The following is a 16,608-nucleotide window of genomic DNA, read 5'->3' as shown; positions in this document are numbered from 1 at the left end:
AATTAAACACTGGAACAGGCTGCCCAGGAACATGATTGAATCACCATCCCTGGAGTTATTTAAAAGGCAGGTAGATGTTGTGCTTAGAGACATGTTTAGTGGTGGACTTGGCAGTGCTATGTTTGGGGCTGGATTTTAGTGATTTTAAAGGTCTTTTCCAGCCAGAATGATTCCGTGATTTGGTGACATTTCCATGCAAAGAAAAAGATGTATATCTGAATTTAGTCAGGAATATTTTATGGTCTTCAACATCTTGAGTGAATTACATTATAACTTGTAGCCAAAATGTTGAACATCACACAGTGTCTAGCAATGTTTTAAATCCCACTAGTCCTGCATTGCTGTTGGAAAGATAGACACAATGGCATACATTCTCAAATGGTTCTGCAGAGCTCCTATTAGTTATTCTTATGGGATACAGTCCTGTCCTTACTCTTGGTTATATCTAAGCTGTTCTTCTGGAAGCATGGTTATGTGCTTTTGCCCTGTCAAATACAGAAGAGCCACCCTGCAACTCACAGTGACTTCTGATCTCCCTTCCACAGGTTGTGTACCTTGGAGATGATGTCACACTGCTCAAAGTTCTGTTTCTTTGCCTTCTTCTCAGGAGTTAGACATATGTTTCAGAGCAAAGTTGGCTAGGTCTGTTTTGTCAAAGGCAGAAAGATAGAAGCTGAGGATAAGCAACCATACCAGAATAATTTCCTGACCTGTGCTTTGCACACAAGCCATATCAAACAGTATTCAGATAAGAAGAGATCAGAAAAGTCTTTGCAATCTGTCTTGGTGAAGCAAAGTTGCCTCAAAATCTGTAGAGGTGAAAATCCATTAAGATATGAAAATACATTCTAGAGCTGTCATGCACAGATCAAGTTTCAGGTCTGGTGTACATTATCAAAAGATCTTCAGAGAACAGCTGTTTTTGCACATTTTTCTGACATCCTAATATTAATTAGACACTCCAGTGTTGTACATACCTGGACATTTCTGATATGATACTAATATCTGAGGAGACTTACATCTGCATCTTTGTGGAGAATTCTTTAATCAAGAATGTCAGTGGCAGTGGTCCTTAAGATTTCTTCATTTCAAGCCACAAAATCCCATACAAAGCTAGACCCATTTCAGCTAGAGATTTGGGAACATAACAGCTGTAAACTCTTTCAAAACCCAGCACCAGGATCATTTACTCAATAAATTGAAAGACTTGGCTTCCTACACTTGCCCCGGAAGGACAAACTGGGTTTAAGTATAGTCATGCAGAGAGATAGTTTTAATTAAAGAGGCTTCTCATATCTCTGGGTGAATGAAAGCATCTTCATGTATGTCATTCTTGTGAAAGAGCTTAGATTTTTAATTCCTATTTGAAAGAAGTGCAGCCTGGAGCAAATAACTGAATTTATAGAGACAAGTAGCGATGAAGACTAAATCCCTCCCAGTTTAGCAAATGACTTGTTGAGGACCAGCCTCACAAATGCTTACCTGTATTTAATAGGGAATATGGTCACTGAACTCAAACCAGTGGTTTCCACAGCAGAGTAAGGACCCTTCCATTAATTTCTGCCATGCTGAAGTTAAATAATTTTTGCAGACTTCCTCCTCAGCTTCCACTTAATACTCAAACAATCTTTTGTTTAGATAAAACCTTGCTTTTTATATCTCAAATCTTTATTTCAGACAGCTATGTCACCAAACACTGTACTAGCAGAAATGAATTTATTAAGCAGATTTAAACAGATTATTAAAAATTGAAACTATTAAAATTAAAACATGTTTTAAAAGAGTATTGAAAGCATTAGTAAGGATTTATAGTAATACTTAAGTAGCCATGTCATGCCATAAATGCCAGCTGAATAAATCTTTTTAATTCTCAAATAACAAGGCAAGGTCTTTTACATTCAAAATTCACAGGTTATCCGTTTCCTCAGGTTAAAATATTTTAAGCAGTATTATGTAAAATATCTTTGGTAGTTAGATTAAACTTCAACAAACTGAATATGTTCCTTGCATTCTGTATTACCAGCACATATATTTCAATAAACAAGGAATGCAGCCTCTTGTCACAAAACTGTGGGTTCCAACAACTCCAGCTTTCCTAAATCACATTTAGAATGGTTTAAGCCATCTAATTTCCACAAAAGAGCAGCAGAAAAATAATTTAAGAAAGCATTTGGTTTTACATATGTTTGCAATAAACCCGTTGTTTTAAATTACTTAATTAGAACAGTTTGTCATTCTTACTGGAAACTAGCAAAATAGCATTGTTAGAATGCCAGAAGTTAGCGAGGGCTTGAAAGGACTAAGAGTGGAAGGAAGAGAGCAAGTGTTTCAAAATTCCTGAAAACTTTAACAGTTCCAGAAAAAAAAAAAATAACCGTCACTCTAGTGACACATCCCTGTGTGTGAACACACGTGTTTTCTTAAGGGGAGAACTACAAATTTGGTTTCCGAAATGTATTTCATCCTCTGTAAACTTTAATTACTAGATCTGCTTTAAGCTATGCTACATATCTCGCAGTGGCACCACAACAGAACTAAGAACAAAGGAGAAACACACAGCCGCTGCCTTTGCTCCATGGGATTTTGCACTTGGAGGGTTAGTTACAGAGTTCCCCAGAAGTCCTTCTGACACACTGTGTAAGGAAGGTTGATGGAAACATCATAGCGTAACAACCATCAGTAGTGACACTCAGCAAAAGTTTCCAGAATTCAAATGAAAATAATTTACTGTGACTTCTGCTGATGTCCACTGAGCAGGTTTGTCTTTTCAGCTCTGTTTGAATCCAGACTCTGAACGGCAGGCTACCTACATTCAAGTTCCTCACTGGCCATCAACTCACCTAGCAAAGAATCCTAACAGCTTGCCAGACATAATTTTCTTTCCGCACAAGTTCACTAATCTTTATTCAAATGGTTCATCTCTCATGTTCCTGTCTCAGGTGACTTTCCATAGTATCAGCATTAACTTGGCCACACCATAGAGTACAGCTTATTTATGTGACCCATTTAGCCCCAGAAGAAGTCAGGATAAAGGAGGAGTATGCTAAGATAGATGAGGATTGGGTTAGGGATCAGTTGAGTAATCTGGACATCCATAAATCGATAGGTTCGGATGAAATGCATCCAAGGGTGCTGAGGGAGCTGGCGGAGGTCATTGCTAGGCCACTCTCCATCATCTTCGGTAAGTCATGGGTAACAGGAGAGGTGCCTGAGGACTGGAGGATAGCAAATGTCACTCTAGTCTACAAGAAGGGCAAGAAGGAGGACCCGGGTAACTATAGACCGGTCAGCCTCACCTCCATCCCTGGAAAGGTGATGGAACAACTTGTCCTTGGCACTATCTCTAGGCATACCAAGGACATGGGGGTCATCAAGAGCAGTCAACATGGTTTTACCAAGGGTAAGTCATCTTTGACTAACCTCATAGCCTTCTATGAGGAAATTACTAGGTGGATAGATGATGGTAGAGCGGTGGATGTGGTCTATCTTGATTTCAGTAAAGCATTTGACATGGTCTCCCACAGCATCCTTGTAGATAAGTTGATCAAGTATGGGTTTGATGATCAGGCAGTGAGGTGGATCAAGAACTGGTTGAAAGGAAGAAGTAAGAGAGTTGTAGTCAATGGGGCAGAATCTAGTTGGAGGCCTGTGACTAGTGGAGTCCTTCAGGGGTCAGTACTGGGACTGGTGTTGTTCAACATCTTCATCAACGACCTGGATGAGGGTACAGAATGTACCCTCAGCAAGTTTGCTGATGACACCAAGCTGGGAGGAGTGGCTGACACACCAGAAGGCTGTGCTGCCATTCAGAGAGACCTAGATAGGCCGGAGACTTGGGCGGGGAAAAACCTGATGAAGTTCAACAAGGGCAAGTGTAGAGTTTTGCATTTGGGGAAGAAAAATGCCATGTACCAGTACAGGTTGGGGGCTGACTTGCTTGAGAGCAGTGTAGGTGAAAGGGACCTGGGGGTCCTGGTGGACAGGAGGATGACCATGAGCCAGCAATGTGCCCTTGTGGCTAAGAAGGCCAGTGGCATCCTGGGGTGCATTAGAAAGGGTGTGGATAGTAGGTCAAGAGAGGTTTTCCTCCCACTCTATTCTGCCTTGGTGAGGCTGCATCTGGAGTATTGTGTCCAGTTCTGGGCCCCTCAGTTTCAGAAGGACAGGGAACTGCTGGAAAGAGTCCAACGCAGAGCCACAAAGATGATTAAGGGAGTGGAACATCTCCCTTATGAGGAAAGGCTGAGAGAGCTGGGTCTCTTTAGTTTGGAGAAAAGGAGACTGAGGGGTGACCTCATCAATGTTTACAAATACGTAAAGGGGGAATGTCAAGAAGATGGAGTTAAGCTTTTTTCAGTGATGACCAGTGATAGGACAAGGAGTAATGGATACAAATTGGAGCATAGGAGGTTTAAGGTGAGTATCAGAAAATTTTTTTTACTGTGAGAGTGACAGAGCACTGGAACAGGCTGCCCAGAGAGGTTGTGGAGTCTTCTTCACTGGAGACATTCAAAACCCGCCTGGACGCCTTCCTGTGTGATGTACTCTAGGTGACCCTGCTCTGGCAGGGGGGCTGGACTAGATGATCTTTTGAGGTCCCTTCCAACCCGTAGGATTCTATGATTTTATGATTCTATGATTCTATGATTCAAAGCATTTGAAACATCAAGGAATAATACACAGTTACATATATTTCTGAGCCAGGTTTAAAAGATAGTTAGGCATTTAAAAAAACAAATTGATGTCTCAAGAGATACAAATATACATTCAGAAAGCTAATTAATGTTACAGGAAATAAAAGTCAGAGATGTTAAGCAGAGAACTTTTAGAATCTCAGTCAATACTTGAATACTAGAGATGAATGAAAAATGGGAATTTCTTCCCATTGGAAGTATCCTTTGAAAGAAGTATCCTGCAACTCAAGAGAATTCAAAGCCATTAATTTCTTTGTTGTTTTCTTGTCCGTTTCCTTTAGTATCAGAAATCCAAAACAGATTCTGTCCCTTTCCCCCTTCCAATTTTACTATCTTTGAATTAAGTTCACAATTTGCTTGTCTTAAGACCTCTTCTGTGTCACTGTGGGCTGACTGAGAGCTTCAAGAAGGCAAGGACTTGATAATTACTAAGAATAAAATTATCCATGCTTCCCTACCAGGCACATTTTTGCTGCTTCACCTGTAAATTGGGGGAAAAAAAAAAAAAATCTTTCATGTAACAGGTTAGAAATTGACGTAAAAGTCAAAAGAAATAAAAGTTGCTTCTCTTATGCCTCAATAGTGGGGAATTTAATGATTTGGGACTTTAAATTGCTTAATTTATCCTGTAACTTGGAGTTTTCCAGGTTTTATGTATCATAAAATTGCTTAATGTAATCCTTTCCATGAGCTTAAAAATACAGAATTGCATACAAAAGTAAACAATCTGGAGTCACAGGTACCATTATCATTAGTAAAATTCACACATTTGAAATGAAACTAAGAAAAAATAAATAAGGAAAATAACAGCCAATGTCAGCATCAGTCTCCCTCTTGTGCTCCTCCATCCCCATTTTTTTTATTTCTTTTTGTGAGAAACAGAAGCTTTTATGATCCTTTCTGCCATAGATACTGTGTAAAAAAACTTGAAGTTTTTTGTGTAGTCTCCAGAATCAGCAGTGAGTTTGATTCACAGATGGAGTGAAATAGAGAGCTCTTGTGTCTGTCATAGTTGCATAAGTCTTTATTCAAGCAGAAATTAGAGTTATCAAGTCTGTAGAATGTTTTTTTTCCCATCAGCACAGTCTTTAGAATTAAATGCTTCTGTGCTGAGGACAGACTCTTTGTTATACTGTTCTTTCCATTCTTCCCTGTAGTCTAAATTCCATTTAAAAAATCTTTCTGAAGCTAGAAGGTTGCTTTGATTTTTATAGCCTCTGGACAGAAAATATATTACATTAGAATTTAAGCAATGGAGAGCACTGGCAAGATTAAATCTAATGTAAAAGGAAGACACTCTGGAGAAAAATACTTAAAACACACACACACACAAAAACAAAACAAAACAAAACAAACCCCAAACCTACCAGCAAAATTTTTTAGGATAAAGTGCAAATTCTTGCATTCTTAAAATCAACTGTGCTGTCAATAGAATACCATCTTTTTGTCTGTAAGGAAACTATGTGACTCCTAATGAAGTATTTATTTCTCCATTTTTGCTTTGAAATAGAAAACACACAACAGCTGTTCAATTGCTGGATAGGGAAAACGCAAATAGCAACAGTCAGTTAGAGAAGAGGTGATGTCAAATAGAAATCAGCTGTCATTTATCCTTGAGCCTTAGTAGTAGGAAATTTATAGAATGAGGAAGAAAAATAAAGTAATTTATGTGACAGCAGGTTGTATAATATGTCTGCCATCATTTTTCCTGACACATATACCCATATTGCTGCAAGTGAGGTTGATTGAAAAGATTAACTTTTCTGAGGAAGTATTTATACTCATCTCACTGCATTAGAAACTTGTGAATCTTTGGCAGGTTGCTAATGATTACTCAGCAAGTAGTCTGGTAGAATTAGTGAAAAAGTGTAGTAGTAAGGGTTATTTGTACAGTTAGAGAATAAACTGGCTATTCTATTGTCTATCATATGCGCATATTGACTAGGCTGGGGAAATTTTAATCTTTCTAAGTCTGATACTTTTTACTTGATGCTGACCTAAGAGGCAGTATATTAGCATGCTGTCTTTGTGCATAAGCTAGGTAAGCTTCAGCAGGGTAATAAATGCCAGGTCAACGAAATAAAGAGGAGGTTTCACTGCTCTGAAGGATGATGGTCCTTTTCCATGTGAATACGCTGGTTTTGAGATGCAGGATTGTTAAAAGGAGGAGAAAACATGATGTGGTACTAACACTCCCAATATCTGCCTAGCTGACTAATAAATAAAATCAATAAACAGAAACTTTTCTGATGTTGATGGAGATGTCATATGGAAATGCTTAAATATGTTGATAAATTTTATCCACCTCAAATACAAAAGAAAATTTTAGAGTTGTTATACAACAACATGTTGACCCAATAATCAAACAGCCTGTTCTTTTATTATTACGTGGCATTAGAGTTGTTGAAATATACATTGAAAAATAAATTTTGTTTATATTGTTTAAGGTGGATTTTTTTTTATTTTTTTTTTTTTAGGGGGAAAAATGTACCACAATGTTGAAATTGCATGGGACTGGATTTTTATATATTTTCAAAATGGCATCTGAATTCTCTCTTTTCCCTTTTTTTCTTTTTTTTCCTTTTTTTTTCTTCTTTTCCTTCTTGTAGAATATTTGAATATACCATTAGCTACTAGCTAGGATGCTCTGCTCATCCAGGAGAGTGCTTAGGCACCTGTTGCTGAAATGGATGATAAGCTGAAAGTTACTTCTGACTGATCATGGAAGGAGAACAAGCTCAATTCATTCTGATCATCTGTGGTGATCTAAAAAACAACTTAGCATCCTAGTAAAACAGTAGACAAGGTACCAAATACATTTTAGGTCAAATAAATATTCTGCAGATGAATGAAGACCTTATAGTAGCCATGTAATAGCAGTCTACTTCTTGTTCTTGTATAGTTTTTGATAACTACTTTTTTTCCAGGTAGAACAAGAAAAAAAATTCAGAGGGTAGATATCGAATAAAGATATTTTAAACAAACAGATACAGCTACTCAGAATAAAATTTTCTAGAGGAGCTGGAGAGGAAAAAATTGGTTTGGAGCAGAATGAAATTAAAAATACTTTTTCTAAGCTTCCAGAGTTTATTGACTTCTTTCCACATATTAACAGAAAGCAGAAAAAAAAACCAAAATCAACCAACCAATCAAACAAAACTAAAAATACCAAACCAAAACAAAACAACAAAATGCAAAAGTAAAACAGATTTTGTTTTCTTATGTAAGAATATAAAAAATGCTTTTTATACAATTTTCAAATCAAGCAGTATTTTACAGGACATTGTACCTGGCACCAAGGCTAGTGACATATTGTATTTAAACATGATAAAAAGGGTATTTACATTATCATCCAGTGATACTTCTTTTTTGGCGCATATGCAAAGAAGTAACCAGACTTCTCCAAAGGAAACTGCTTCAAAGAAAACTTCACCTCTGATTCTTTATTTAGCTTGTGTTTTCTGCCTCTCTGGATAGGAAATTTTAGCCTTCACAGCCCATGGCTTGGAAAGTGCTATGGAAATAAGAAATATTACAGCTCTGACGTGTGAAAAAAAAAAAAAAGATTTATCAGGGTTATGATTCAGATCCAGCACCTGTTGGTTTATGATATATTTGAATTATATGATTGAGATTTGCAAGCAGCACCATGGATTTTTTTTTTTTTTTTTTTTTAATGGATTTGGCAAAACTAACAAAGATTTACAGGGTAAAGATGTTATCCCAGTCAATAAGCTGATTAAGATTTTATGTAAACTGCACCACTTTTTAAGAAGGCATCTGGCACTGTCTTCCAGAAAACATCAGAAGATCTCCTGTGAATGATTCTTTTTTCTGGTGGAAAATGCTGAAAGTGTTGTTTTTGACAGAAACAACACCGAATCAAGTTTTGGAAAAAAAATGAGTTGAGACTATTTTCCTGATATTACATGAAGTTACTGCCAAATGGTTAGCAATGATTAGCAATCAGACCATCTAAGACAGAGGAGTTCCCTGACTTTCCCTAAAATACATTATTTTATGGATAGTCAGATCACCCATAAGAGAACGCTAGTAAAGTCAAAGAGATGCTGAAAGGCACTGTGATCATTTCCTCAGGTTAGACATGCAATTTGTCTTCACATGGCAGTGAAAATACCAAAAAGAAAAGCAAAGATATAATAACTCAGCTGTCAATGACAAATATTTCCAGTTCAACTACATTGATATGAACTGGAACTGGGAACACACTGTGCTTTATCCTGGGGGTGAAAACATGTAGTGACATTATCAAAGTTCTTGCACTTCAAGACACAAGAAAGATATCTTTCAGCACAAAGATGGACTGCTCAAGATACCTATTTCTAAAGTATTCCGAATATATCCTGCCTTAATTTAAGTATTTTTGTGCAAATGTTATATTTACAGTAGCACAATTTGTATTCATCCCAGACCTAACAGACCTGAATACAAGAAATGGGGGAATCAGAGACATAGAAAGCCAGGTGTATTTATAAATATATTCATTAGCAATAGAATTACAGTGGTTTATTTAATTTAGCAAGTAATATTCAATGGAACAAATTAATTTCATTTGATCTCTGGCAGAAACCACAGGAATCCATGTAACATGAAATCCACTTTATTAATAGAATCATAGAATCATAGAATGCCAGGTTGGAAGCAACCTCAAAGATCATCTGGTCCAACCTTTCTAGGTGATGCTATAGTTCATATGAGATGGCTCAGCACCCTGTCAACCTGAGACTTAAAACTCTCCAATGTGGGGAAACTACCACTTCCTTTGGGAGACTATTCCAATGTTTGTCCTCACGGTGAAAGATTTACCTCTTGTGTCCAATTGGAATCTCCCCAGGAGCAATTTGTGCCCACTACCCCTTGTCTTTCCCATGTGACTCTTTGTAAATAGGGAGTCTCCATCCTCTTGGTAGCCACCCTTTAAGTATTGGAACATTGTAATAAGGTCTCCTCAAAGCCTTCTTTTCTCAAGGCTGAACAAATGCAGTTTTCTCAGCTTCTCCTAATATGGCAGGTTCTCCAGTCTCCTGATCACCCTTGTGGCCCTTCTCTGGATCCTCTCCAGCCTGTCCACATCCTTTTTGTAGAGAGGGGACCGAATCTGAATGCAATTCTCCAGGTGTGGTCTGATAAGCACAGAGTAGAGCAGGATGATGACTTCTTTATCTCTGCTGGTGATGCCTTTGTTGACACAGCCCAGCATCCTGTTGGCTTTCTTTGCTGCGGCAGCACACTGCTCACTCATGTTGAGCCTGTAATCCACCAAGGTCCCCAGTACTGCTCTCCAGCCAAGTGGATGCCAGTCTGAACTGCCCTCCTGCGTTTTGTGTTCCCAGGTGCAAGACCTTACACTTCTCCCCACTGAACTTCACAAGTTTCCTGCTAGCCCACTCTTCCAGCCTGTCTGGGTCATCCTTGAGTGTGGCCTTCCCTTCTGGAGTGTCAACTTTTCCACTCATCTTGGTGTTATCAGCAAACTTTATCAGGGTGCTCTTGATCCCAACATCCAGGTCACTTATGAAAATATTAAACAGTGTTGGGCCCAATATCAGTCCCTGGGGGATCCCACTTGTGAACGGTTGGCAGTTTGAGGAGGAACTACTTACTATCACCCTCTAGCTACAGTCTGTCAGGCAGTTCCCCACCCACCACACAGACCATTTGTCAAGGCCATAATAAGCCAGTTTCTCCAGGAGGAGGCTGTGGGGGACCATGTCAAAATCCTTGGAGAAGTCCAGGTAGACAATGTTCACCACTCACCACATGTCAACTGAGCAGTTTACTTTGTTATAGAAGGTGATCAGGTTTGTCAAGCACAATTTGTGCCTGGTAAATCCATGTTGGCTTTTCCCAATCACATGTTTCAATTGACTTGTGACAGTTCCCAGGAAGATTTGCTCCATGACCTTTCCAGGAGCTGAAGTGAGGCTAATGTGGTCTGTAATTACCGGGGTCCTCCTTTGAAGCCTTCTTATAGATGAGAGTGGCATTAACCTTCCTCCAGTCTTCAGGGACATCTCCCAGTCTCCGTGACATCTCAAAGATTATGGAGAGCAGCTTTGCAATGACATCAGCCAACTTTCTCAGCACCCTAGGGTGGATGGCATCTGGACCCATTGATTTGTACATGTCAAACTCCTGTAATAGTTGACACACCAACTCTTCCTTCACTAATAGTGGGTCAGTGTCTGCGTCAACCTGGACTTTTGTTCCTATGGCTTGGGACCCAAGAGCACTGGTAAAGACAGAGGTTAAGAAGGTTTTGAGGAATTCTACTGTTTCAGTTTTGTTGGTGACTACTTCCCCTCTCCTGTTCAATAGTGGGCCAATATTATTCCTCCGTTCCTGCTTGTGGTTAGTGTATCTGAAGAACCCTTTCTTCACATTTTTTACCTTGTCCTGGTTTGAGCCAGGATGAAGCCAATTCTCCTTTTTACTGATTTTTTTTTCTTCAGTGAGCTTTCTTTTAACTAGCAACATTCTGTTCTAGCTGTGCTAATAAGACATTGGAATGTTTTTCTAACTGCTGGATCTTCAAGGTCACACCTTCACTCTGCTGGCTCAGACAATACGGGGAGATCTATGACCCCCCCATAGGAGGCTGATTTAGACAGACAGAAAAATTGGCCAGAGATATTCCATTCCATATATCTATGTAAGCTCAGAGATCACAGAAGACAACTTCCTTCCTGTTGGTTTTTTTTCCCCTTCTCTTCCGTCCATGCCTGGCGTCCGGGGAGGACTCCATCCATCCATTACTGTCGACCCTTCGGCTTGAGCTCTCTTGACCCTCATAACTTCCGCTTTCTCCAGCAGCAGCTCTGGGATTCTTTGGGACTGTCTCAGCTCAGGGGAGTGCTGTGGGAGTTGCTGGGGGTAGGGAGAGGTGAGAGGCTTTTGCTCATATCTGAACATATTTGTATATAATTGTATATATATTTTTTCTTATATCATTCAGTAGTGTTTAATTAAAGCTGTCTGATTTAGTTTTCAATCCAGAGAGGCTCTCTCTCATTCTCTCTCTCCCTCCCTGCCTGGGTGGGAAGGGAGGGGGATCAAGAGCATTGTTGTCAGACCTGAGTGAAACGGTGACAGACATCTTGAGCCAATTTCAGCTCAAGCTGAGCTTTTGCTTTCCTAACTGCATCTCTGCATGCCCTGGCAATGCCTTTGTAATTTTTAACCAGTAATGTTCCCCTTTTCCACCTCTAATACATTTCCCTTTTGGTTCTGAGCAGACCTAGAAGCTCACAGTTAAGCCAAGGGGGTCTATTGCTCAGCCTACTTCCCTTGCCTTTAGAGGGGATGAACCAGTTTTGCATATCTAGGAAAGTGTTCTTGAAAAACTCCCAGCACTCAATAGCCCCTTTACCCTCCATGGAAGCTTCCCACTGGACCCCTTCCACCTGAGGCCAGAGAGAGCTGAAGTTTGCTCTTCTAAAATCTAAAATCTTTGTCCCAGAATTAACCTTGATTGTGCTCAGCAATATCCCAAGCTCCAAAATACTGTGGTCACTGCAGCCAAGTCTGTCACTAACAGATATTACAGAGCAGGTTTTCGTGGTTAGTGAGTAGTAAGTCCAGCTGTGCCCTGTTCCTGGTTGGCACATCCAACATTTGTGTGAGGAAGCAGTCTTTTACACATTCCAGAAGCTTGACTGTTGTCAGGTGAGCTGCAGTGTTGTTCTTCCAGCAAATGTCTGGATAGTTCAAGTGTCTCATAAGGACCAGGTTTTGTTGACCCAAAGCTTGCCTGAGCAACCCAAGTATTGCTTTGTTAGTCATGTGACCCAGGTAGGGAAAGGAGAGAGAATAAGGAGAGACTTTGCTGATTGAAAACTAAAATAGACAGCTTTAATTAAACACTAATGATAGAAGAAATATGTACAAATATATTCAAGTATGTGCAGGAATGTGCAAAACCCCTATTGCCTCCTCCCATCCCCAGCAACTCCCACGGCATCTCCTGAGCTGCGAGCAGTCCTGAAATGTCCTGGAGCTGCTGGAGAGAGAGGCAGAGCAGAGAGGAGCTGAGGGGAGAGTGATGAGGGTCAGGAATGCACGGTCAGGAATGAGGATCAACTGTGATGGGTAGATGGAGTCCTCCCCAGATGCCAGCCATGGACAGAAGAGAAGGAAAAGGGAGGGCTTGACTTTTTTAATTCCTGAATTTATACCGAGATCTATGTAGGTATTTGCATGGAATACTTTGGTTTGCTGAATTTACTGTCTGTCTAGTCTGCTCCTCCCTAAGGGAAAGCTGCAGATACGACTGATCTGATTTAACAAGCAGAGCAAAGTGTCCTTGGTATCTTGGCACTAATGATAAACATCCAGGCATTATCAGTCCACTAGCTGGAAAACTTGTGTGTGGCTTAAAAGAGAGTTCACTGAAGAAAAAAAAAGAAAAAATCAGTTAAAAGAAAATTGGCTTCATCCTGGCTCAAACCAGGACATCTGCATAGAATTACACATGACAAGATAACTACCTTCATCCTTTCAATATCTAAAACTTGGGCAGCTGCAAGGATATTTGGTGAGTAAACATACTCCCATTTTGTTTCCATAAAAATGCCAAGAATTCACTGGGTTTTTACAAAGCACAATATAATGTCTCTCAGATGCATGTGATCTCAAAGGTGCACGTAAAAGGTATGTACATCAGCATCATTGATCATGGGAGGCAATAAATAAATAAAAATATCAACTTCAATTTTATGGGATCTGACAGTGAACAATTTAGGAATAAGCAACCATTTCAATCGTATTAAGAGAGTGTTCAGAATATACTGCCATAGTCATACTGGAAAAACTTGAAAACTGAAAACATGGGCTGATTAAATCTGGGAAATACAGGCTGGTAAAGGACAGTTTCTGAGTAGCAAGGTATTCAGAGTTGGAGCAATGTCCCTCAGAAAGTGTCTTTAACTGCTGGATTGTATAACATTTCTGGACTACACTCTGTAGGCACAAAATTAAGTTATCCACATTTTTTTAAATATACTATTTAATCCAAAGGGGAAGTGGTAGTCACATAGGACAAGTTGTCTGCAACATTAGTTTTGCCAGAAGTCCTCACACATATCACAACACTTTTACTAAGCCCAGTGTCACCAGATCACATGACAGAAATGAGATTTTTGTTACATTCTGCTTTAGGAAATCTCTTTGTACATATGCAATTATTTAGAAAGTACTTGGAAAATAAATGACACCAAGAAACATATATTTTCATTCCCTGATTTTGCAAGATCAGCAAAATGTCGTGCGGTACTGAGGATGGTTTCTACTGCTGCTCAAGTGTAAGAGCATTTGCCACAAATTGTCTACACTCCTCTCTGATGCAACTTTCAAAGGCAAGCACATACCACAAACACTGAGCAAAGAGAGTCCACTAGTATTTGATTCAGAGGCTTGGAATGGTTTTGTTGTGGGTTTTTTGTTTTGTTTTGTTGGGTTTTTTTTCAATAATAAAAGTTCTATTGCTTAGGGATTCATATTGCAAAATATTTTCCTTGGCATCCTTATTAGCCAATTCACTGACTGTATTGATCAAACAATGCTAATTTTAAATACATTGCTTTGTCCTCTCATTTGTGGAACAAATTGATATTAACAAATCTGTGGGGATTTTTGTCTCTTCTGCTGGATTTTCCATAGCTATTTCGCTAGTAATTTGTTCACTTTCTTGGCTCTTTTACTTTTCTTCTGTTCACTGCAAATATGCTTTATCCAAATGAACCTTTATAGGTGTGTCCTGGTTTGAGCCAGTTTCTTTTTCACTGATTTTTTTTTTTTTCTTCAGTAAGCTATCTTTAACTAACAGCAAGTTTTCCAGCTGGTGGACTGATGATGCTGGGATGTTTACCTTACTGCTGAGATGCCAAAGTAACTTTGTTTCACTGGTTGAATCTGCAGCTTCAGATGCTTTGGGAGAAAAAGAGTCATATCTGCAGCCCTTCCATAGGGAGGAGCGGACTAGATGGACAGTAAAATTGACCAAAGTATTTCATTCCATTCCTGACCCTCATCACTCTCCCCTCAGCTCCTGTCTGCTCTGCTCTCTCTGGCAGCTCCGCGACAGTTCAGGACTGCTCACAGCTCAGGAGATGCCATGGGAGCTGTTGGGGGTGGGAGGAGGCAACAGGATTTTGAACATACCTGAACATTCCTGAAGTATCTACTTCTGGGGTTTTTAGTAGTTGTTTTTTCATTGGTGTTTTTTGTTTTTGTTTTTGTTTTTTTCAACTTACCTGAGTACATCCTCACTGCTAGAGATCTATATTATCATATTTGTATCCACCATGATAATTTTGGTCATGACATTCAGTAGATGCTCTTGGGACTCAAATTAAATAAACTATTTTAGATTATTTATTGACATTGGAAGAATTCAAAACTCTAATTATTTAAGAAACTGGACAATGTCTCTAAACAAATGACCCCAAAATAATGTATGTATTTCCCTTGGTAGTAATGAAATTAGAACAATGATAGCAACTTTTCATTATCCTCAACTGTAAGAATTTCAATAGATTCACTATAATTTTTTCCAGTTTTTAAATGTGGGGGGTTTTTTTGCACTATTTGTCTCAGAGTGCAATCTGTCCATGTATATCTACAGTTAAACATTACTTACTGAAATGAAAAAAGGAAAATATTCAAGGGGACTTTTCATGGTGACAACATGCCAAGCCCATGTATATCATATATACTTACTACAAGTCTCAGCTTTGGTGTTAATGGTGGTCTCTGATCCAGTAGGACAGCTAATTACCAGTGTCTGCTCACTACATCCATGTATATGGAGTCAGAATATTGTCTTAGTTTTTAGCTTAGTATATTTTTTTTTGGCACCTATTTTACCAGTGTCAGGTTCTGAGGCTTAAACTCTTAAATGTGGCAGATGTTGTATTTTAAGGGTCAAAATAAACATGAGTTTAGTTTCCTGATGAAAATGGTAAACGTGTCACACATTCTGTAACTTATTATATGAAAAGAAAACGTACACAAGAAATCTCATTACTGTTAATCTTGCCCCTCTGTTCTTTGTATGGATGTGTAGTGTGAAAGCAGTTGTTAGACTGACCTTAATTTTGCAGGAGATACAGGGGCTTTTTGGGTGCTATAATTTACAGGATATAATTTTTTTACATTCATTTAATATAAATAGAAAGTTTCGTTTTGAATTACAATTTGAGTCATCATTGTTGTCATGTTTTAAAATTCCAGGAAATTATTTAGACAGAAGATATTGCAAAGCATCTTGTATGTTTTCTGCTTTAGGTGATTTTCATTTCCGTTCAGGGGCCAAAGAAAGGCCACTTTCCTCAGATTGCTGTGCCATTATTGCCTTACACATAGAGTCTGGGCAATGTAAATCTTCCAGTTTAGCTTGTTTCTAGACAACTTCAGCAAATACTTCTAGTAGTCCTGTGGAGCAGACACCATCACCATAACACATCAGTGTTTCTTGTATCACTCACACAAAAAGCTGGAATTCCAATGTTCCTGAAAACTGAGCACAGGCAGAATTATTCCATAGCATTTGGTAAGAAAGAGGGAATGAGGAACCAATTTGTATCAACACTTTTCCACAGCCACTTTTCAAAACTCAAAACTGGAAAACCAGAGACATAAATACGACTCTTGACAAAAACACTCTTGAGTACATGCACCATGTGTAAACACATCACTAGTACTACGAAACGAAAATCAGCCACTGTGAGATGGCAACTCTGAGACATTCGGAGATGACGTTCTACAAAAAGCAGCTTTGATGGAAAAAAAAATTTACATGTATGATAAATATGCTACAGTTCTGTGCCACATGGATGCATTTGCATGATAAAAGCTCAATTTTTATATTAATAAATATTTACTAAAATGAGCAGAT

The sequence above is a fragment of the Apus apus genome, chromosome Z (assembly GCF_020740795.1).
Source record: "Apus apus isolate bApuApu2 chromosome Z, bApuApu2.pri.cur, whole genome shotgun sequence".
In the NCBI taxonomy this organism is placed as follows: Eukaryota; Metazoa; Chordata; class Aves; order Apodiformes; family Apodidae; genus Apus; species Apus apus.
Note: the sequence above shows the minus strand (reverse complement) of the source record.